The sequence below is a fragment of the Mixophyes fleayi genome, chromosome 7, assembly GCF_038048845.1.
Source record: "Mixophyes fleayi isolate aMixFle1 chromosome 7, aMixFle1.hap1, whole genome shotgun sequence".
NCBI lineage: Eukaryota > Metazoa > Chordata > Amphibia > Anura > Limnodynastidae > Mixophyes > Mixophyes fleayi.
This window is the reverse complement of record NC_134408.1, coordinates 82,253,787-82,279,160: the sequence shown is the minus strand read 5'-3', so window position 1 is coordinate 82,279,160 and position 25,374 is coordinate 82,253,787. Positions and strand designations below refer to the sequence as shown.

The window sequence follows — 25,374 nt, the reverse complement described above, 5'->3', positions numbered from 1 at the left end:
AGAATGAAATAACAATCTAAACAATAACAACCTAAATGATGAAGACAATGTATGGGAGAGAACAATAAAATAAAGATGGAACAAATAAATTTGATTAAAATTAAAATAAGCACATTAAGTTAGAGATAAAGATAAAAACTGATGGTTAGATCAGATAAACACAAGAACAGCAGTGAAGGGCTACCGAGAGCCCATACAGGGAAGCTGGAGGGATAACTCAGGAACGGGGGAGTCCACAGAGGATCCCGATGGTTGCAGGAGTCGGAGTAGTCCAGGGATCCAGCAATCAGAAGGTAGGCGCAGGATCAGAAAAGTCCTAGGGGGGTTGAGTGATCAGGATGGATCAGAGTTCCGGAGGGTCAAGTTAACCAGTTCAGTGCAGAGTTCAGACCCGGAGAAGTACGAGAGTCGGAGGGCCCAAGGGGTCAGGAGTTACGGGGAGCCCGGTGGGACCAGGTGGGGTCATGAGGAGAGGCGGGGTGGGAGGATAATGCATATAAAACAGGCCCTGTGTTGGTGATTAATTGACCAATTAATGGTGGATGATCCTGATTTATTTATTTTTTTTATATAAAATCAACCATATGCTGGGGCAGGGGCATGAGAGGCAGCCCAGAGTGGGGGTTAGATCCTAGAAATGAGGAGGTTGAGGCCAAAGGAGCCACGGAGACTTTAGGGGAGCAGGGACCCACATGGAGAGGCAGCCGGCGGAGAGGGACACAAGGGGTTAACTGAGTGCCCGCAGCAGGCGGGGTGGCCGGTGGAGCAGGCCGAATCCGCGGCCTGTGATCAGGTGAATGCAGGGGAGGGGAGAGCAGGCTCACCGTTTGTTGCTGACGAAGATCACCGGAGATGGAGCAGCGGGACGAAGATCACCGGAGATGGAGCAGCGGGACGAAGATCACCGGAGATGGAGCAGCGGGACACATGGGCGCGTGCCGCTGGAGGGAATCAGGAGATCCAGGAACAGGAGACACATGGATTCAGCAGCAGCTTGGGTCAGCGACGTGGAGGCGGTAAGTAGCGTTCATGGGGGTCAGACGGCGGCGATGTAGTGCTCGGCAGGTCCAGCACTTTCAAAGCTGGCCCACGTGGAGGCAGGAAGCAGCACTGGAAGCAGGCTGTGAACAGGCGACTGGAGCGGGAGGAGGAGCGGCAGGAGACGGCAGCGTGAAGGCGGCAGGCGGGTCAGGCATCAGGTTGGAGGTCGGGCTGCGGCAGGAGACGGCAGCGTGAAGGCGGCAGGCGGGCCAGGCATCAGGTTGGAGGTCGGGCTGCAGGTAGAAGGTACCCGGAGGCAGCGAGGCAAAGTACCCCAGCCATCAGCAGCACCGCTCAGTGGAAGAGGCAGGCATCTCCGTATTGAGATTCGGGGCACAGAGAGGTTCCAGGCTGGGCTCCAACGGAGAGCTGGCAGGACACGTCTGTCCTGTTCAGAGGTCAGGACACAGTAAATACATTTACTGTGTTTACATTTAGGATCAAATTTGAGTAAATGGAGAAGTGTTTTAGGAGCATCTTAGGAAGGTATCTAAAGCTTCAAGGCACAGACCATATTCAAGTGAATCCAGCCAATTAATAATTAAATGTAATCTATTTTTAGCTGTAGTTAGATTTGCAATTCAGTGTGTTCCCTAATACTCTTACCAAAAAATATAAAACACTGTTTACAAGTAGCAAAATAAAATAAATAATAATGATGATGTTCTAAGCAGGTAAATACCCAGTTGTTGCTTGCATAGAAAAACCCTTGTGTGAACAGTCCTGTATTGTGTTTAGCAATTCAAAGCACAATTAAAAATATAGTTTCTCCGTTCAAGAATAAAAGTATTTTATAAGCATTTATATGCCCATCAGGAGATGAAATGTTATAATTAAGAAGTTACAATTATACAGTAAACCAGGAGTTGAATGATTATTAATCATAATAAATATAGGCATATACCTCGTTATTCCACCAACGTCGTGTAGTCATTACACCACTTTTACCCCGTACCAGGTAGATTCATCAGTTTGTCAATACCTTATAGTCCAGAATATGCTCCGTCTGTGCTCCCTCGTAAAGCTTCCTGTGCAGTATGACAAATTTCCTCCTAATGAAATTCCAGCCAGATGAGGAAGCCCTCCCCAGAAATGAAATTACTAGATACCGTGGGATTCACAAGTGGATTTAGAGTTCACTGCAGCATATTCATTGGACAGGGATCTTCATATTGAGAAGAAAGAATACAAAATGATCACTGCTATTACGTAGGGGAGCTATGGTAAAAGGCTGCGATCACATAAGGCACCGTATTATAAAATAATCTAGCAGTGACCAGATTTCAAGGAACGGAAGAGAATAGAGCGTTAGAGACCACTGAAAGAAAAATCTGCAGCTCCTATCTTACCTCCTTCCTCTTGTTATGACATTACAGTTTGCAACAATCACGCCTCCTAATGGGCGTGACTTCTGCTTTGCTTTCAAGTACGTCTTATGTGGTCTCACAAACACGCAGGAGCAGTTTTATGGTTTCCGCCTTCATGGCCTGCGCTATAATTGTATGTCACTGGAAATAAACTAACCTTCTAGTTATAGAAACCTCCTCCTCCTGCCAAGTTTCAAGCGAATGCACCACCATGGCCTATAAATACAGCCATGAAAAGCTTAAGGTTTTGTGGTAAATAATTTTTTTCTGTTACCCAACCTCTAGCAAATATATAACTTAAAACAGTTTCTAAACCTCTTTTCTTTTCAAGGGGGATATTTATGAAACTAAAAAGTGTGCTCAATCCCCGAAACTGACGTTTTCAGGGATTAACATCAAAATTCTTATTTACTATCAATGCATCGCAGCAGATATCATAGATATCAGCTTCTTTGCATTTCTCTTCGTTTTACTAAGCAGTCCTCATAACTGTATGGGCACTGCTTAGTATCGCTATTTACTAAAGTTTGCTAAAAAAAAATAAATCATTTTTTTAGCATGTTAATGTACGCTAACTGAAGCTGGCATACATTATCATAATTGAAAAGTTCAGTGCTGTCAGCTCTGCTCCAAAGAGCAGGGCTGGACAGCGCATATGAGGAGGGATCACATGATCCATCCCTGTCACACACCGCTCTCTCTGCAACTGTATAGGGCAGAGATATTTGTGCGCATGCCCGAGGTTTTCAGTCGGTGCACGTGCACTGGAGTGAGAAGAGGACCCCGGTAGATCTCATACCTCTTCAGAAGTGAAAGAGGCAGTGGTAAGTATGTTTTCCACTTCACAGGAACAGCAGTTTATGGCTGGCAAGAGGGATGTGAAAAGAAATTGTGCATGCATGTTGGAAGAGGCAACATGCAGAACCAAGTCTGGAAAAGAACACTTTATTCATTACAAGTATACTGTACTTTACCAAGGCAAATATTTATTGCAGTTCAAAAGAGTTCTCAAATCTATTCATCCTTTAGAGCACTGAAAACTAACTATTGTGTTTGAATAATTTAAAAAGAGTCTCCAGCAATAACAAAAAAAAAGCAATAAAATCCTAGTCAATGTCCAGGATTAACATCTCCTTATCATTACAGCAGTAACTCACTTTTTTCTTACCAGAGCAATCTTATGAGGAGGCAATGAGAAGCTGGTTGCCGTTTTGTTGTGAGAGACAGCATAGGAGAGAAGTGACAACAGAAAAAAGAGGCCAAAAAAATCTTCTGATAGGTGGGGATAAGTTGTCTGTGGTCTAATAATGGTTCAAAGAAATGATGGGGAAGGTGAGCATGAGGGGGCAGTGGAGCTCAGACCAGACCTGACGTGTGTCAGATTGCTAACCTACCACATGAGAGGAATAGATTGTGAGAAATCATGGTGCCAGAAATGCAATAAATGAAATCCTCTAGTTTGACATTGTTAAATATGATTTTTTGTTAAGGCCTCATAAGGCGTTTGTTCAGTCATTTATTGTAACTTGCATAGAAATATTATTTGCTAAAAGAGATTATTCATTTTTCTGTTGAATTGCAGTTTTACAAGATGTAAGCCCATGGCCTTGAGGTTAAGCTGACATAGAGAACACCTGAAGAATGTATCAAGATATGAGAACAATAAGTAGTTTCATGTTCAACTCGTAGTGTAGGAGCTGTGCCCTTGTGGCATATAGGAGATGAACCTCCAGCTCCCCTTGAGATAAAAATAATAAGCTCATCTGTCCTTAGAAGGGGGAGAAAGTAAACACTGGAGAATACGTGAGAAAGTTAATCAGTAGCGCTTTCCATAGACTAGTGGTATAGACTTGTATGCTCATGACGTAGGCTATAAAAACTTGTATGTTTGTATCAATAAATCAGAGAATATTCCTTGTATACAGAACTTGGTCTGTGTCAATTCTCTCCAGCTGATTGAAGCGCTTCCAGATATACTTGACACCACAGGCAAACTTGGATCAGAATTTTAGATCTAACAACATTAGAGACCCACCACAACCCCTAGCCTCTAAAGACATTCGAGAGGAACACTTGATTTCTTTAATTGGCACTGTAGTAGTGTGAAGAACAGGGAAAATTTTTACTTAAATTTTTCACAAAACTACTAGACATTTTCATGGCCAAAATTGCACTTATTTTTGTTGAATGTTTGAGGCCAGTTTAATTCGGCCATGTTAGTCTAGGAATAACATGGTGCTAATTGTATTATCATTATAACGGTAATTTTAACAAAGCAAAAATCAGCTGTAAATTACCGTGCTAACTGTAATATGCGCACTTTTACCATAGTAACGGTAATAGTGTGCAGGCTATATTATTCCTAGAATAACGTTGCTGAATTGAATCAGCCCCTTTGAATGCTGGTATGTGAACCCGCTGGCTAACAAAGATCATAGTGTGGCGGTTATAGGATCCTGCAGTCCACCATAATAATGATACAATGCCTTTGATCTTATATATAACTAATCTCATTAATTATTGGGATATAATGCAATTTGCGTCTTTTTCGCTATTTCAGTCACGTCAAATAATACGCACCCGTGACATCTCAGATGTACTTTAGAGGCATTTTTTCCCACAACCTTTCGAGCTTTCGCCTCATACCATGCCAGCTGTAAGCAAGGTATCCCAGTTGTTATGTTTACGCATTCCAACTAGAAATCCGTAAGAGCGACTTACGCGATCCCTGTGTTTGACAAGGTGTCACACGATGGTCGTTTGGCTTCCATAACCAAAGATCAACACACTCACCTGTTCCTCACTGATTCAAGCTTCAGTTGCTGGTGCCCTGACTCTGGTTCTGCGCATGCACGGACTCTATCCCTTATGTTCTCTGCATCTTCTCTATTGGCTACTCAGTCTGGCTCCAAACTTTAAAAAGCACTTCCCCAGTGGGCGGTTTACCAAGATGGCCGCGTTTTAAATAGTCTCTCCAGACTTCGTTGCAATCTAATTGCATCACCCCTGATAGAGAAGAATTTAATTTAAAAGACACCTCTAATACAACAGGGGACCTTCTTGTGAAGAAGTTAGTGTGTCTTTTGGATCGTTTGGAGGGACATAGCTACAACCCCGGGGTCCGGCCCTGATACTCGGGCCTACTCACCTGCTTGTTACTGATAGCTCTTAACCAGAGTCACATTAGAGCCAGCCATAGAGACTACTTGACCTGCCGGAACATTGTCTCTTGAAGCCGGGTATACCTTGGAGGACTCCAGGTACCCCCCTTTTTTTTTTCTCCTCACCTATATATATATATATATATATACACACTTACCTACGAAGTGTCAGTGACTTTGAACAATGGGAGTGGCCCTGTCGGAGACTGTGTGGACTGCACTGGCCAGGACGACGCTTATACCAGGAAACTCCGTTTGTATATGAGCACCGGAGAATAAGAAGACGTTGAAGGACACCTATCCTGTGTGACTCATTGGGTCAAGATCGGGAACTGCTGGTCATCCCTCCGGTCTCCGAAAAATCTAAATTCAACCGTTCGTGGAGACCCGCCTAGTGGACAGTGGACGCAGCTCCGCGAGTGTCTGAAGGGCTGTTCGGTGGTTGGGCCACGCTGGTGCCGAGGGAGTCGTCTGTCATGGAGTGCTGGTGTGTGTGGAGGCAGGAGTTAACACCTTCCCGGTCCATCTGGTGGTGGTGGAGTTGGGCGTAGACCATTTGGCATGTTGCGGCAGCACTAATCCGGCGATCGGGTCCTAGACTGAACGACATACCCCCATCGTTGATTGTTACCCCGGTCCAGGGGATCGACTGGTTCAAGGTGGAGCACTGGGGCAATTTGGCTGACCTGTCGGGTCGACTTAAAGCCTAAATTCTTCCCTGAACAACACCCTAAGACTTTAAGGTTTTGCTTGAAAATTGGTTCTGCTATCTTTTTGCCAACGATATTATATTGTCAGAATCACTAGGTGGAATTGATGATACCTGCCAGCAGTTGGCGCTACTGAGTACTGAGGCGCGGAGTCTATCACGCCCCTAGTTTTCACCAGGAACCCCCGCAAGGAGGTATGGACTTCGCTGCAAGGGACGTGCAGGTCACGGCCCTCAGTATCAGTCAGCTGGCGAGGTAACAATTGAGGCAGCGGTGAGAGCCCACCAGGATGCAGGATGGAAGAGTAGTCAGCAAGCCGGGTCAAAACCAGAGGAACGGATATAGCCAAATCAGAAGCAGGAGAATGGTCAGGAAGCCGGGTCAATACCAAATATTACCTGCACTGGTAGATGTAGGATCACTAAAAGTAAATTTGTTATTCGTGACTTGCTTTACCAAATTACCATAAGTAGGGGTATATGTGTATGACCTATCAGCCTGGGCTACATATAACATCTTGTATTTAGTCTCTTTTGCGGAATTTATAGATAACTCTTTGATAGAATTTGTCTAATACAAAACTTGCAGCTGACAGGTCGTAAAGACAAGTGTAATAACAAGATATTATACATTGATACTTTAAAAATAAAAGAGAGATAGTGGGGCACGAAATAAGCAGCACACCCTTTGACCTGGTAGGGAAGATTAGAACTAGTGATAAGATGTAATCTAAAGTCCAAAATTATTTTAGAGAGAGTTCACAATAGAAACGTAGTCATCACATCTTTTTTGTTCAATCTGACTAAACGTCTGGTTTGTCAAATAACACTAAATAATCCTTAAAAAAGCTGTGACGTTTTGGTCATGGAAAAATTTTGCAACAAGTCCACTTCAAAATTAATGAATACGAAACCAGATCAGACAAGATCAGGTAGAGGTAAACCAACAGCACACAGGATTGCTTCCCCTCCCTCCTCACAGGGGGGCTTGGGGGAGGGAGACCAATTACCCTGACTGATACCTACTGGGGATCCAGAGTCTGAAACTGCTCCGATCATTTTAAATATCTTACTCCCAATTATTGACAAACAATTTGAAGCTCTCCAGGCCTCGCTTGATGCTGCTGTTCTGAAGATTTCAGAAAATACAGCCAGAATCGAAACTTTGAAGCAGCGCACAAGCGACGTTGAAGACAATACTTTACAATTGCAGAATAGTTCTGAAAAACAAGCCCAGCAGTTATCTCAATTTCAAGACAAATTAGACGATTTGGAAAATCGCAGCAGGAGAAACAATTTGCGTTTTAATGGCATCCCAGAAACAATTAAGGGTCCTGAGTTAATCTCGTTTCTGAGTCAGGGTGTTGTCACAGGCCTTAGTCTTCAAGACGAAATTGATTCTCCTCGCATCGAAAGGGCGCATCGTCTGGGCCCTGTGAGAGATGGCCGAAGCGATCGCCCTCGACCTGTAATAGCCAGATTCCTTGACTTTACAGAAAAAGAAAAAATCCTAATAGCTTATAGACGTAAGAAACAACTGGTCATTGATGGCGATAGAATTTTAATTTTCCGGGATTACTCGGTCATGTTGACACAAAAGCGCAAGGAATTTACTCCGATTTGTAAATTCTTAGCGGATAACAACAAGCGGTTTGCGCTACTCTACCCGCCAAAGTTACGGGTAATAGAGAATGGCCGTTCTGTAATCTTTGAAGACCCATCTGTGGCCAAACGTCATTTTGAAATGATCGCCTCACCTACTGGCAGTACAGGACACACTAGTTCGCCACCTCGCACACCACCTTGAGTAAAATGCTTGCCATAGGAATTCTTTTGTTTATAAAACACAAACTTTCTCTTTAGTTTAAGGTTACAATAACTTGTTTGAGAAAATTTATTTTGATCTCTGGTAATATTTTCAGAGATCAATTCCGTTTAGATTTGGTTAGGAAAATGTTTGAAAATGTATTGAGGTTGGAGAAATATACTGTTTTTTATTCATGTTAGTTAAGCACAATGTTATTTTCTATTCAATGTGTTACATGTTGTTTACAGGGACACACGGCTAGCACCCTCCATTCTGATCCCCCACGAGGAGTGGGTGAAGCCATGCAGTCTTTAAGTTCTAAACCTCCTTCTCCCTTGCCCCCACAAACGCTAAATATGTTGTCATGGAATGTGGGAGGCCTGAACACCCCAATTAAACGTAAAAAGATAATAGCACATCTTAAACGATTACACACAGACATAGCATTTATACAGGAGACACACTGGAAGGACTCAGAGGGCCTTGCCCTATGGGCGGGATGGATTGGAGACTGTATCACAGCCCCTCACACTTCAAAATCTAGGGACATGGCGATTATACTGGCGAGACACCTTCAATATACCATCCAGGAAACGTTAATTGACCCAAATGGCAGATTTTTGCTAGTCCACATTCAAATTAATGATACAAAATTTACACTACTAAATATTTATGCTCCAAACATGGCTCAACAGTCGTTCTTTCGCTCTATTAAGCAGATGTTAATACAAAAAGACACACCTAATCTAATAATAGCAGGGGATTTTAACTCAGTAGCAAATCCAAAAATAGATAGATCAAGTATTACAAACTTGATTAGATCATCTGACTCTAATTATTTTTCAGGACTGGCTGTAGAATGTGGAGTGGTAGATCCATGGCGCCTTCTCAATCCATCAGATCGCTCATATTCAGATCATTCTAGTGTACATGGCTCGTTTTCCAGAATTGACTATATACTTGTGGCAGACCAACTAATGCCCTAAATCAGGCGAGTTGATATAGACGATATAGTCATTTTGGATCATGCGGTAGTCTCAATTGTTAACTACCTTTTTCAGGTCAGAAAACTCGCATTTGTAGATTCCCCTTGCATTTGCATGGCTCTGAGCATTTCCAACAATTTTTGAGTAACACATGGGCAGAATACTTGGACGATAATATAGACCATTGGGAAAATCTTATTCTTTTTTGGGAAGCTTCAAAAGCGGTCATGCGGGGAAGGATAATTGCATATGTTTCAAATCACCACAAAAAGACAAGAGAAACTTATGAAGCTCTACACAAGACTTCAGCGGACTCTTACGACCGCCATATCTTACTCCAAACAGATTCATCCTTAGCGACACATAAAGAAGCGCGACAATTAATGAAAAGCTTTTTAACATATCAGGCTAAACAACAGATTGATTATGCAAAAAACAAATGCTTCAGATGGGGTAACAAAGCTGGTAAACTACTGGCAAATATGACTAAATCCCATGAATGTAGAGGAGACATAGTGGCAATTAAAGCAAATTCTCCCACGGGGTTACTCACTGACTCGGAAGAGATTCTGTTGTAATTCTATAAATATTATTCAACTTTATATACAGGTACCCCACTAGATCAACAACTGGGGGTAAATGTATCAAGGTCCGATTTTGACAGCGTGTTAAAATCGCGTCAAGTCGCGGGTGATAACCCGCTATTTTAGGCAAAAAACCTGAAATGTATCAAGCTGCGATTTTGGCCCTGATCTTCAAAATCGCTGGTCATCTCTGGCGATTTGCTGCGATGTAAACACTCCAGTGTTTAGCTAACTCTCCTGTGTTTTAGCAGCGAGTTGTAAACACATCACTGTTACCACTGCCTGTCATACAGCTCCCGGAGCTCCGGCAGCTGTAAAAACTGTACAGAATAGATGAAAGTTTTAAAAAAAAAAACAACGTGGGGTCCCCCCTCTATTCCTGCTTAACCCTAGTGTTGCCTGACTACTGCTGGTTCCGTGAAAATCGGGGGAAAATTTTGCGTGGGGTCCCCCTGATTTTCACTTAACCAGCACTAGGCAAACCAGCCAGGGTTGGCGGCACTATAGTAGTGTTACACGCAGCAGGGGTCCCCCTGCCATAATGACTAACCAACCCTAGACTGTTCAGCCATGGGCTGGATTCCCTAGGGAGTGGGGTTCGCCGAAAAAAATTAGCGGGCCCCCCCCCCTAGAGACACCCAGCCCAGTGCTGATAGCACTAGGGCTCTTCCTACTGCCCCTGTGCTGTGGCTAGTAGGGTAATAACGGTGATAAATAGTTAAAAAAATTAACAGACGCCATTTTGTTTTGTGGAACTACAAGTCCCAGCCAGCCAGGTTGCCCAAAATAGTGTGGCCATGCTGCTGCTTGTATAACTACAAGCACCAGCATACCCACGGCAGCCAGGGCATGTTGGCACTTGGAGAACCACAAGTGCCAACATGCCCTGACATACATGGTGTCACAAATGTCCCAAATAAATTTGTATCCAAAAGTCCGGCTTGCCCCAGTCCCCAAGCTATTTATACCATCCAAATGTCCAGGCTTGAGAAAGTTCAAAAACAATTTGTATATCCAAATGTCCAGGCTTGCCCCAGTCCCCAAAGTTATTTATACCATCCAAAGTCCTGGCTTGTAATCTCTTCTTTGCTTCGCCCAGGAGGGTCCCCTTGTTGATAGTAGTTTCATTTCTTCGGCCAGGGGGGCCCCATATTTGTACATCTCCGAATCTGTGTTCTTGATTGAAGAAAAAAAAAAAAAAAAACGGGGGCCGCCGCAATCACCTCCTACCTAGTAGGAGGTCCGCTACGCAATGAACGTACGTTCATTGCTCAAGGTCTATTTACTGTATTAGGTCATTTTCCCACACTAGTGGGGAAATCACCTAACTGTAAATAAAGCTAACGCAATGCGCAATGAACTACGCTCATTGCGCAGCGGAGATCCTAGCTAGTAGGAACTGCTGATAGCACTAGGGCAGTAGGAAGAGCCCTAGTGCTATCAGCACTGGGCTGTGTGTCTCTAGGGGGGGGGGGGCGTTCATTTTTTTCGGCGGACCCCACTCCCTAGTGAATCCAGCCCCGGGCTGAATAGTCTAGGGTTGGTTAGTCATTATGGCCGGGGGACCCCTGCTGCTTGTCCCACTGCTATAGTGCCGCCAACCCAGGCTTGTTTGCCTAGTGCTGGTTAAGTGAAAATCGGGGGGGGCCCCACGCAATTTTTTCCCCGATTTTCACGGAACCAGCAGTAGTCAGGCAGCAATAGTGTTAAGCAGGAATAGAGGGGGGACCCCACGCGCTTTTTTTTTTTTAAGCTTTCATCTATTCTTTACAGTTTTTACACTGACAGGCAGTGTAACAGTGATGTGTTTATACAACACGCTGCTAGCAAATAGCGCTTTTGACAGAAGCACAACTCTGGCGATTTTGCATGAAATCTCAGCTTCATACATCTGCGAGTTTCAACTCTCACGATAAAAATCGCAGGATTTGCAAAATCGGACCTGGATACATTTACCCCCCTGATGTCTAAATTACTAGGGAAAGCAAAACTTCCCTCAACGCTGTCACGAGCCGCGGCGGTACTCACAGCCGCCGTGGCTCGCTTCCTGCCTGCCCCAGCGTCCCGGCCGTCACCATGACGACCGGGACGTCACTTTCTCCTAACTCCCGACCGTTGCTGAGGCAACGGCCGGACGCCCAGCCCTGTAGCGCCGCGTCCCGGCAACAGGGGACAGCTGCGCAGGAAGATTTAATAGCCTGCTGGCTATTAGACTGTGATTTTTTCATTAGTCAGCTTCTGAAAGTATTTTCAGAGCTAGACTCTGATTGGCTCATCTGTACATTTAAGGCAGTGAGGTCTGCAGCCTCGCTGCCGGTTATAGCGTTCTGTCCTCAGTCCTGCTGCCTGCTTGTACTATCCGTTTAGGTTCCTGCTACCTTAGATTTGACCACCCGTGTTTGACCCCTGCTTGTTATTGGACCTGTGACCCTTCTCTTCTGACCTTGACCTTTTGCCTGGAATTCGGATTTTGCTTCTCTGCCTGTGAGTTTGTCCCTTCGCTTGCCCTTGGATATTTCATCTGTGCCTGTGACCTTTGGACCTTGGATTCCTCTTATACTACAGTCCACCAATCACTCCACTTCTGGGAAACTCCTTTAAGTCAGTATACGCTACTCTACCCTCGGTCGGCCCGCAGCCCAGTCTGTCCCCACCACTAGGGGCTCCAGCAAACACCTGGCCTTCTGAGTAGTTCCCGAGTTTCACTGTACTGACTTGGGAGTTTCCTAACAAACGCCTGATCAAAGGGAAATTCTTGCTGGAGATATTACATGTCTAGAGGTAGATCTAGCAATCAAAGGATTGAAATTACACAAAGCCCTTGTTCCTGATGGCCTGACGGCCGAATATTACAAGATCCCATCGTGGAGAAATACAACCAATTCTGACAGAACTCTTGTAAACTTCACAGTGAACGCCCATCCTACCCTTCTTTTAACAGCGCTAACACAATTCTCCTCCCCAAACCTGGGAACGACCCTCAGGAGGAAGGTTCTTATCGTCCAATTACTCTCCTCAACATGGACTATAAACTGTTGGCCACAATATTGGCTAATAGACTTCAAAGCATACTCGCCCATTTGTTAACTCCTCACCAATTAGGATTGGTCAATGGACGTCACTCGGTAAAGGGTGTACGCTCGGCAATTTCGGCCATAATAGCATCCACAATGACCCCTTCCACAAACATGTTATTAAGTCTCAATGCACAGAAAGCATTTGATACTGTGTCCTGGCCATACCTTCATGAGATTCTTTCAATAAGACGCTTTGATAGTGATTTTAAGGCCTTAATAGCCTTTTTTTTTATACTTATCCCACTACATTACTGGTTAATTTTCTCAAAAGTCCAGCTCTGACAATAACCCGTGGTACGCGTCAGGGATGCCCTCTTTCCCCTTTACTTTTCAACTTATTTTTGGATCCCATGCTCAGAGTCTTGCAGAGTTGGAGTCTCCTCGAGGGTATCAAAATTGGTACTCAAGAAATAAAATTATCAGCCTTTGCTGATGATGTATTGATTTACATCTCTAACCCAGAATCTTCCCTCCAACCATTGATAGCTCGAATAGCCTGGTTTGGTCGCGTCTCTGGTTTTAGGGTCAATTTTGAAAAATCATCAGCCATGTATCTTGCAAAAGATGTTACCAAACCATTATGGGCACATGATATCCCTATTGTATGGATGAAGTCCTCCATGACACACCTAGGCATTTGTCTTCCGAAAAATATTCATCTGCTCTATCCCTTAAACATTACTAAAACAATTCTGGAAGCTGAACGAGAAAATAAATGGGTGGAGCAGATTAAATTTATCCATGGGTGGCCGGATTAATTTAATAAAAATTATTACTTTTCCGAGACTCCTATACCCTCTGCAGATACTTCCTCTACTTCTAACAAATTCAGACTTGACAAAAATAAACTCGATTTTCCGTAAATTTATCTGGAACTCAAAGAAGGCCCGAATCGGACTCATAAAATTGCAACAACCAAGAGAGAGAGGGGGTTTCAATTTACCAAACGTGGCCCAATATAACCAGGCGGCCCAGTTGAGACATCTTCGAGACTGGATCCATAATACATCTACATATACCTGTACTATACTTGATCAGAACTTTCTACTGGAAATAAACCTTTGTGCGTTCATTCACATGCACAAACAGGAGTTACCGGATTTGGTTAGAGATAATCCAATCCTCTTTACTACCTATAAACTATGGCAACAACTTTGTAGACAGTTCAGATTAAACCCGTATGCCTCTTTGCATCTTCCATTATTACATAACCCAGAATTTCAGGACTGCATGGCTTTCTATCCTTTTACAATGTGGTAAAAATTAGGAATCTCAACAATCCATTCACTGTTCGATAAGGTATCTCGTAAACCCATGTCCCATGACCAAGCCTCTTCTGTATTCCCCCCCCCTTCGAGCTTATAATGTGGCTTATTTTCAATGCCAACATTATATTAAAACTGTTTTAAATAAGTTATCCCCGATAGATTGGGACAATCCGCTAGATCCAATTCAGGCTAAGCTGGTCCCGTTACATCAAGCTATTTCACAACACTATTCTTTCTTACGCCATTGGTTTGATTATAATAATTCTAAGATGGGTATCGCACAATGGTAGGAACGTTTCCCTTCTATGACCCCAGATCTTCTTTTAAAAGCCTTGACAAAACAGATGCGTCTAATCCCAGCTATGACTTATTCAAAAATTTTCCACAGAGCCTATCTCTCCCCATCCAGGCGTTTTCAAATTGGCTTGGCGGACAATCACCTAAGCCCAAAATGTGGAGCTCATCAGGCAGATCTGACACACTGTTTTTGGGAGTGCCCTCCTATTAGACGTTTCTGGGTCCAGATCTGGAGATACTCACTCGCTCATTTAATAATTATGTTCCATTATCCCCGGAGTGGGCGATTTTCGGAATTTTGCCTTCAGAGATTAAGGTGGACAAGGGTTGTAGAAAATTATTGCTTGCTATATCGGCGGCAGTGAGGAAGAGCATTCTTTAAGTCTGGGCCCAGAAAGAGCCACCCACATTCTCACTTTTCCGACAAAAACTCTACCATATTTTCCGTATGGATTGGATTGAAACCTCATTACAGAAAGAGAGCAGGGTTGAATATTTCTTTTACACATGGGAGAGCTTGATAGGCTTATTACCGCAACATATACGAACACAAATGTAGAAGAGCTTCCACAATACAGAATAGTACGAGTTACGAATGTGTGTTGGTGATCCTCCGATTGAACAAAAAGTCATCTGATGGGGCGTGGCTAGGACACCATCTCGAATGGCAGCATCTGCCTGAGCTCCCCTGATCCTGAGACCCTTATCCCTCTATATTTTGGGACATCCCTGCCACGGGACATTCACAAACACGGTCCTCTATTTGTGGAGTCCTCCAGCAGCCATCCAATAATTGATTTACCGCTGGACCCTCTGAAATACCTGCTCTGAATCCTCCTGTGGCTAGCTGGGCATCCTGTGTCAGTGGACACCTTGAGAGACAGATCCGTTGCTTCCCCTCTGGCTGCCCTGCATCCAGACCCCCCAGCCTCCTGTGGTTCACCGCTGGCTCCATCGGCTGCACGCCTCGCGATTTACCCGGGACGAGTTCGGCGGCCTACTTCCGGTTGAAGCCCCAGCCTAAAGTTTCAGCCTCCCCGCGGACCCCTCACTTCCGGTTTCGCCGCGGCACTTCCGGTTTGCCTGGAAGGGAGTCAGTGACCCTGCTTAGAGGTACAAACATCTTCCTCTTTTCCCCCCACCCCTATTGGCAAAACTAGGTCACCCCTGCCCCACTCCTGTCCCACCTGTGGGAGTTCCGGGCAGAGTCTTCAGACTACCAGCACTACAGCTCCCCTCCATCTCCCACCTTTTGGATGTAAGTTGAGGATAGTGGGGTATCCCCCCTGCTGAGACAAGAACACCAGTCTAATTAGCAGCACATTGACTTTACTCCTGCCAGTTCTGACTCTCTTGCAGTGGACACACAGCTGTCCTTATTCACCCCCCTGCTTCCTCATTGCACCCCTTGCATTGCTTCGGGGTACCCCCGCAAGATGGATCACCTCCACTACGGTCTATAAAGATTATAATTGGTTCTCCAATTGAACAAAACACCAATACTTCCGCTACGAGGATTCTCTCATATCACAATCTGAACCACTTCGTTTTTAGTACACCAGGCTTCCACAAGCTCAACATCACTATACCACCAAGCTTGGGCACCAGCCACTGAGGTTTGTACCTGTGGACCTAAATCTTGAGTCCTTTGTCTCCCTCTGCCACCTCCTCTCCTTTCAGGCCGGGGATGACTTGATGCAGAGTGTGCCCATGCACCCCTCCTAGCACTGAGATCTACACTACAGAGCAGCCGACCTCCATCCTCTACGCTTTTCTCCCTTTCTGTTAATCCCCACTTTTACTACGATGCCAAGAGGGGGGAAGAAACCCCCAAGTGGCGACCTCTTTCCCTACCTCTCCAGAAACAAGATGCCTGCCAAACAAAGCAATGACAAACTTGAGTCATCTCCTGGAAACTCTGATTCAGATCCCGACGATGACGATCAGTCACCTATCACCCGTTGGGATTTTGTATCCCTCCTCAAAGAGGTTAGGGACGTCAAAGCATCTGTACAGGCTCTCCACTCCCTGAAAGCCGACGTTGTTGAAATTGGGGATAGAACAAATCACCTGGAGCATCGGGTTGAAGAAGTGGTGACCTACCAACAGTCGTTTCAAACTAATCTCCATCAAATACGAAATGACATCACCCAGCTACAAAATGGGCAGGAAGATCAAGACAACCGTGCTCGACATAACAACCTGAGAATTCGGGGGATCCCAGAACAGGTTGAACCCACCCACCTGGATCTCTACCTTAAGAAACTTTTTACCCAGCTCTCTCCCTCGACTCCTGAAGATCAACTTCTTCTCGATCGAGCCCATCGAGCACTGAGACCTCGCTCCCAAGATCCATCTCAACCTAGGGATGTTATCCTCAGATTACATTACTTTACAGCAAAAGAAGCCATCATGAAAGAGGTCCGCCGGCTTCAGATGATCACTTTCGACAACTCCAACTTACAAATCTTCCAGGATTTATCCCCCCTTCCCTGGCCAAACGGAGAGACCTCAAGCCCTTTACTACACTTCTCCGGAAACGAAACATCAAATACCGCTGGGGGTTCCCCTTTCGTATTCTAGTATGGCACCAGGGATCAATGCTTACGGCCAGGACTCTTCCTGAAGCTCAATCTCTAATTCCCAAGCTTGGCATCACCACCGATAACGCTGACCTTCCCGTGGACTCTCCTCTTCCCCAGAGATCACAAAGACCGTCCACACATGAAGCCCCCCGTTCAGAGTGGACCACAGTTCCTGGGACCTCAGCATCGCCAACTGGATCTTCAGCAACTTGACTCAGCTTATCAGGTTTTATCTTTTTGTCTCTTTCTCCCTCTCATTCCCCCTCTTCACTGTTTGGATCCAGGGCTGATCACGGAAGAAAGACTGTCTACACGCTACTTAGGAATCCCCACCTTCTGTGGGATCCCACTTATGCCTTAAGCTCATAACCCTATGCTGACTATTTTGCTATAGGAGGCCTCCAGTTTATCAGTTTGGTTTAATTTACTGTTGTTATGCCTGTTACACATGTTTTCACCATTATTATGTTGTTTTATATGTTTCTATATGTTGGGCCCCAACATCTGTTAGCTCCCCCCCCCCCGAGGAAGTATACATACTGTTTAAGGGCTCCCGCCTTTTGCGGGACCTCACCTGTGCTTTTTAATGTTTCTATTATGCTACTATGTAGCTTTTGTAAGATTCTATATGTTGGGGTCCATTATAGCTTATCTGTCCCCCCATACTGAAGGCTTGTATCCCATACTGCATATCACCTAAGGGTTCCCGCCTTTCACGGGACCCCACCCGCTCTTTAGGCCTAGAGCTCTTCCCTGACAGTTTTGACTCCGAAAGCCCTCCACCTACCTGCTTTGTTTAATACACTGTTGACAGGCCTGATTTACATGCTCGCACTATATTACAATGTTTTGATTGTGTGTTATTACCTATCGGCCCTTAGATTCTGTTTGAGGCTCCCCCTTCTATTAAGGGTTGGTCTCCCGAACTCTCAGTGCTCAACAGTCTCTATTTACTCCTGTGCCTCTGGCGGTGTCCTCTCTTTGCGCATCCCTGTTATACTTGCCGTTTGGGCCACCACCGTGACGCCCACATGGTCAATTGGCATCCTTTCTATTTTATTCCGGATGCCCCTGGGGAGGTGTGATAGGAGAACGCCAGAGGCTACAATGTTGTTTAGTTCATTACGAGTTAATGTGATATAAGTCCATTCTGTATAGTTTAAATAACTGGTTGTATTACTGTGTTATGCTACATACATTCCTTTGTTCCTCACCATCTCTCCCCCTCTTATCTCCCATTACTCCGCCTTTCTACTATCCCCCTACCATAAGCCCCCCCTTCTATCTTCCCTCTCCATACTACCCGGCTGCTCCGCACATCACTTCATTATTCTTTCATTTCCAGAGCCCCATCTCAAAACCCTAGGAGGGTGCGCACCTCACCCCTACTATTTGGACCCTCCTGATGCATCCTTCGGATGTTCTGCCACTCCCCCCGGGAGCTTTAGGCTCCCTTGCTGACCTATGTGCCTTATTGGCTCATAGCCTCCCTTCCCAATGTCGGCACCACAGGTCCCGGCCTATTCCGCCGTGTGACCACCTCCCTCCACCCTCCCTCCATCCCCTTCTCCCCGCCCCCTTCCTTACTCAAATAGACCACAATAAGCTAAGGATCTTTTTTGCTCCATTCTCCACTATATGTGCCCCAAGAACCACTCAGATACCACGTCAGGTTTACTCAGATCTCCCACCTTACCCTTTCATCTCTTGCTCTCATTTTATCTTCCTCTCTCTCATCGCACATGGGTCTTAGGGTCCTTTCCCTTAATGTAAAAGGGTTAAATAGTCCCCAGAAACGAAGTAAACTTCACGTGACCCTTAAATATCATAGGGGAGACCTAATTTTCATACAGGAGACTCACTTTCTACATGACTCTCACCCCGAACTCCGCTCTAAATTATATCCCGACTCATACCATGCCTGTGATCACTCAGCTAAAAAACGAGGGGTCTCGATCTTACTGGCACGTCACCTCACATTTGAGCTTAACAATTCTCTCGCTGACAAAGACGGACGTTATCTCATTCTGATAGTTAAGCTAAACAACAAGCTCTGTACACTAGTAAACGTTTATGCCCCTAACCAACACCAACACCGCTTCTTCACCAAACTAGATTCCCTACTGACTCGTTTTAGACAGGGGGATCTTATTGTAGCGGGCGACTTTAACACTGTTCTGAACACCACCATCGACCGTTCTGCCCTGATGGCCACTGTTCCGCTCTCAGCAGACCCACAATCCACTAAATCCCTTCTCGATCTCATGAAATCCCAGCTTCTATATGACTCCTGGAGAGTGAAGGAGCCAACAACACGCGATTACACATTTTATTCTTCACCCCATGGCTCATACTCCTGTATAGATATGATCCTGCTCAGCCATGATTTGGCCCTAAACCTCCAGGCGGTCCAAATCCACCCATTGACTTGGTCTGACCATGCCCCTTTTACAATTGACATCTCTAACCTCCTACCCCGACCTCGCCCAATGACCTGGCGTCTTAATGACTCCCTTCTTCACAATAAGAATATAGTATCTCAGATTAGGACTAGACTGGAGGACTACTTTGAGCTAAATGATATTCTAGAAGTCCCCAAAGCCACCTTATGGACTGCGCACAAAGCGGTCTTGAGGGGACACTTGATCAGCATGGCCTCCAGACACAAAAAATAATTCCTCACCCGAACCAATGAGCTCTCCATCCAACTCCAAACCCTAGAAGCCCAGCACAAAGCAACCCCTGATCCCGCAAACCTGACAGCCCTCCGGGAAACCAAAGCCAAACTAAACCTCCTTCTCTCTAAATAAGCGGCCACACGCCTTAAATGGCTCCGTCAGACTTTTTATGAAAGAGGAGACAAAGCTGACAAAATTCTTGCATCACGGCTGCGTACAGCTAGAACACATAGAAATATTATTGCTATCCGTGATTCACATAACCAGTTAACTCACGATCCAGCAGATATCAGGTCAGCATTTCAACACTTTTACACTGCTCTTTATAACCTCCCGGCTCCCGCTTCCTCCCCAACACTGAAAACCCCCTCCGCCCTGATCACTGACTTTCTTGCCAAAGCCAGGCTACCTAAATTATCCCACCAAGCCCTTTCACTTCTCAATGAAGAGATCTCGACAGACGAGATCCATCAAGCCATCAAGGGACAAAACAGTGGTAAATCCCCAGGCCCTGACGGGTTTACGGCCGCATACTACAAGAAATTTTCTGATTTGTTGGCCCCTCATCTCAAATCCCTTTATAACAACACTCTCCAAGGTGACCCTCTCCCATCAGAGATGCTGGAGGCCAAAATTGTAGTTATCCCTAAAGACGGTAAAGACTCGCTCCACTGTGCTAGCTACAGGCCAATTTCTCTCCTCAATCTCGATTTGAAAATTTATGCCAAAATCCTAGCAAACCATCTGAATGCCTTCCTCCCTTCTCTGATCCAGTATGACCAAGTATGGTTTATCCCGGGACGCCAGGCGAGGGACAATACCAGACGTGCCATTGACATCATCCATATTACAAATTCCAGGAGATCCCAAACTATTATGCTCTCTCTGGATGCTGAAAAAGCATTTGACAGATTCTCTTGGGACTTTATGAAAGCGGCTCTTGAGTCGTTCGGCTTCGCTGGCGACTTCCTCACTGGCGTCCTAGCTTTATACACCACCCCTACTGCTAAAGTCCTGATTAATGGCACTCCCTTAGAATCATTCTCCATTCGAAATGGAACACGACAGGGTTGCCCCCTTTCCCCTCTGATATTTGCTCTGATAATTGAACCTCTGGCTCCCAAATTAGGTCTAATCCTAGCATACAGGGGGTCAAGGTGGGTAATACGAACTCCAAGATCTCACTCTTCGCAGACGATATCCTCCTATCGCTTACCCAACCGGGGATCTCCTTGCCCAACCTATATGCTATCCTTCAGAACTACAGCGATGTTTCGGGCTATAAGATAAACTACACCAAGTCAGAGGCCATGCTGCTTCATGTTTCCCCTCGGGATACCGAGCTCTTCCGGGCTAACTTTAATTTCCAATGGAAGAACAGGAAGATCAAATACCTGGGGGTTTTTCTCACTTCTCGCTATGACCTCCTCTTTCATGAGAATTTCCTACCCCTTTTCTCCAAGGCGCAATCAGACCTGACCTCCTGGAACCGCCTTATTATTTCGTGGCTGGGCAGGATCATAGCTGTCAAAATGAACATACTCCCAAAATGGCTGTACCTTTTCCAAACCCTTCCGGTAGCTGTCCCTGCCTCTTTCCTTGCCAACATCCAGAAGGCACTCACCCCCTTTATTTGGAACCATAGACCTCCTAGAGTCTCATCCAATATCTTAAAACGACCAATCCCTGGAGGAGGAAGAGGCCTTCCCGACATCAAATTATACTATTTGGCATCCCACCTTTCGCAAATCGTTGCCTCCTACGCTCCCTCTGGCTCCACTGCATGGCTTTATATAGAATTGGCCCATCTAACCCTGCCCGATCTCTCCTCTCTCTGGGGCGTATCACCCGCTTGTCACCCCCCTGCTGTTAGAGCACAGCCTTCTATCAAATTTGATGCTATGCTCTGGGACTCCAACTCCTTCAAACTAAAACTTTCAACTGCAATATCTCCTTTAACCCCCATCTGGCATAACCCGGTGTTCCCTCCCGGATCTGCCTCTACAATCCACCGTAACTGGTCTCGTGCAGGGCTTAAATTTCCAGTAGATTTTTCCAAACAGGGCCGCTGGCTTTCGCTAGCGGATCTCCAACCCCAATCCCCGTCCCAAATCCTCAGCCCCTTTGAATTCTTCCAAATTAATAATTTCTTGCGATCCCTGCCACCAACCTATGTTCTTAGGGACCTTACTTCATTTGAATCTCTTTGTAGAAAACATCCCTTGGACAAGGGCATGATTTCTCAAATATATAGCATTCTTCTCACTTCTGCCCTTCCCTCTCCAAACCCTCATGAAGACGAGTGGGAAAACACCTTGGTCCTCCCCCGGATGAAGAGGCTTGGGAGGACATGAGACTGGAGATAGCTAAATGCTCTATATCAACTAAACTCAAGGAAACCTCTTACAAAATTTATTACCGTTGGTATTACACTCTCACAAGACTCCATAGAATGTTTCCCTCTTCCTCGCCCTGCTGTTGGCGGGACTGTGGCCAAAGGGGTACGATGTTTCATATTTAGTGGTCTTGCCCGATTATCACCACCTTCTGGGATTCAGTCCATAGTTTCCTAAATACCCTTTTTGAAGCCCCCATCCCGAAAGATCCCTGGATATTTCTTTTATGTTACCCTCCCCAAGAGCTGGATAAATTCTCCAAAAAATTAACTGCCCACATCCTGACAGCAGCCAAATCACTCATAGCCCTTAATTGGAAAAGACCTCACCTCCATCCCTTTTGGCTCTCAAGAGGCAGATTTGGCACGTGGCCGCTATGGAGGAGATTACGTACTACCTCCACGATAGAGGCCACGTCTTCAGTCAAGTCTGGGCTCCATGGCTAGCCGTGGAACACACCTTCCCCCCTCAATGCTCCGCGTCCTCTGACCTGACCCATGTGCGATGACCCTAACTCTTTCCGACACATATCTCCCCCTCTGCTATAGGCTCAACACACCCTAGTTATCCTATAAATACTTACAGTGTTTATCTTTGTGGTCCTACCCCCCTCACCCCTCCCCCGCAATCCCTTTTGTTCCTGCACCCATTTTATATTACTCTTTAAAAATGTAAAAACCGGTCATTTTTGTCTAAAGGTTTCCTAATATGCGATACACCACAATAACTGTTGTGATTTTACTGTGTATGCTACACAGTGTTATCGTTTGTCTGTATTTTCTTGATTGACCACTGAAAATAAAAAATTATATAAAAAAAAAAAAAAGTCATCTGATTAGTTAGGAAGCGTTAGGGGGTGCTGGCCTGTGTCCCTATGCTCATATATGTACTTGTTCCTCAAATGCTAACAAACCAAGAGGATCTTGATACATGCCATTGGGACATACAATTTGTCTGTAACATTTATCCGAGTGTCTTTATACTTGCAAACATATTGTGTGATACCATGCTCAATGTAACCATTGTGCTTATTGTTGTTCTCTACCTCATAAATAAAAATAATAAAAAAAGGCACTTCCCCCTTCTCCTCAGTGCCTGTTGATCGAGTTTGTGCCTGGTTAGACTTACCGTCTTGTCCCCTGAGTGTTCTACTCTGAATATTCAGCACCTACCTGTCTTCGCTGTGGCACTGGCTGGCTAAACTACTCAAGCTGCACGTGTCTCCACTGTGTTGCTGGCTGAATTACTCACGCTTCACCTGTCTCCGCTGTGCTGCTGGCAGAACAACTCACGCTTCACCTGTCTCCGCTGTGCCGCTGGCTGAACTACTCACGCTGCACCTGTCTCCGCTGTGTCGCTGGCTGAATTACTCACACCTCATCTGTCTTCACTCTGCCGCTGGCAAAATAACTCATACTTTATCTGTGTCCACTGTGCAGCTGGGTAAAGAGCTCACGCTCCACCTGTCTCTACTGTGCCGCTGGCTAAAGAGATCACGCTCCACCTGCCTCTACTGTGCCGCTGGCTAAAGAGCTTACGCTTCATCTGTCTAAATTGTGCCACTGGCTAAAGAGCTCATGCTTCACCTGTCTCTACTGTGCTGCTGGCTAAAGAGATCATGCTCCACCTGTCTCTACTGTGCTGCTGGCTAAAGAGCTTATGCTTCATCTGTCTCTACTGTGCCGCTGGCTAAAGAGCTCATGCTCCACCTGTCTCTACTGTGACGCCGGCTAAAGAGCTCATGCTCCACCTGTCTCTACAGTGTCGCTGGCTAAAGAGCTCACGCTTCATCTGTCTCCACTCTCCGGCTGGCTAAAGAGCTTACACTTCATCTGCCTCTACTGCGTCGCTGGCTAAAGAGCTCATGCTCCACCTGTCTCTACTGTGCCGCTGTCTAAAGAGCTCACACTTCATCTGTCTCTACTGTGCCGCTGGCTAAAAAGCTTACGCTTCATCTGACTCCACTGTCCCGTTGGCTACAGGTCTTGTGTTACAGCTTTCCTGCAACATCTTGTTCTTGTTATTCTACTTACTCCCATAAAGGGTCTCGCCTCACACTCCTGGTAAGGGCCGCAACCTGCGGACGGACGCAGCTAAGTCCAAACCACCTTGAGGTGGTCCCTGGTAAAAACCACCTGTTAGTTAGACTCCGCGCCTTGCTAGGAGTAGTACCAAGTTGGGCAGATCTGAGAATCCAGTTTACCAAACCGTGACACAAGGCTATGTATACGGCCTAAGTATTACACATCTATTGACTTCCATGTCAGATAGCCCACCATTATATGTTAATCGCTAAATAAATACCAATCTATCATTTACTTCACTATACTGCATTATCTATATAAGCATCCATTCATCCTATTCATTCCAGTTATCTAAACATATAAAACAGGCAGAAAGGTACAAGTCTTTTACTTTACAAGAAAAACTAAAAAAACAGATAGCGCAAAACTTAAAATCAGTACAGTATAGTTTAATATATAAAAATAAAATATTGAATGCAAACCAATGCACACATAATAAAAAGCAAATAGAATAAATTTGGTGTGACCATATAGTACAGTATCAATACAGTCCAGACACTTGATGCAGATCAGTGGGGGAAATAAAGTTGGGAGCACAGCACAGTTCAAAAGTCCAACATATTATGGATAAATGATAAATTACCAGTTAACAAAGGACTGGTTTTGACAATATTCTGCACAGCTACGTGTGCATATCTACTATCGAAACGGACACTAAGTAATGGACAAAATATAGCTTGTAATGAATAGCAAATCTCCAACCTGTGTGACGAACTGCTCATTTCCAACTTCTAACTCCTGATTCCACCCACAGTTGCCTGAATCTGTGTAGAGATATACTTCTGTATGCAGATACACAAATAGTCCAACCCCGGGGTTTGAGGAAATGGTCACTTGATTCTCAAAAATGTAAAACAAAACTTGGTCTGCCTGACGTGTTTCTCGGCACTATGATCTAAAAAAGAGGTTGTTAATTACTACTCCTAGTGTGCTCACGTGGTTTGAACTTGCCAATAAATCAGTCGGTGGTCACATGATCTGAAATAACCAATGGAACATTGGATTCATTCATAAAAGCATTGTTGTAGAAGCCTGGTCACATGATGCATAATAACGAAGCTGCCAGCATAAATGAGACACAAACACAAGTTTTGTTTTTTTTTGTTTGTTTTACTTTACAAAGATAATCAAACATACAATACATAAATGCATACATACAATACAGATAATATGTGTGTGTCCTGTAGGCTCCAGATGGAAAAGATGTTCCCTCTTCTAGGCTTATAAACCTTTACCCAGAATGCATTGGTTCAGGTGGGGCTTGTTAGCTTTACCACACCTCCCATAACTGAACATTGCCTGCAATGATGACTAACTATTCTGTGTTTTTTAGC

At 45.1% G+C, this 25,374-nt stretch overlaps 1 protein-coding gene across 4 annotated transcripts in view; it reads right to left on the bottom strand.

Moving 5' to 3' along the window:
* INPP1 (inositol polyphosphate-1-phosphatase) overlaps positions 1-24,849 on the bottom strand; it is a 74,469-nt gene extending 49,620 nt beyond the window's left edge. The window contains exon 1 of one of the 4 annotated variants that reach the window (XM_075180048.1): positions 24,743-24,849. The gene's annotated coding sequence lies outside the window, so the exon portion shown is untranslated. The other 3 variants (XM_075180045.1, XM_075180047.1, XM_075180046.1) reach the window with 3 other exon arrangements.
* Positions 24,850-25,374: the final 525 nt, after the last annotated feature.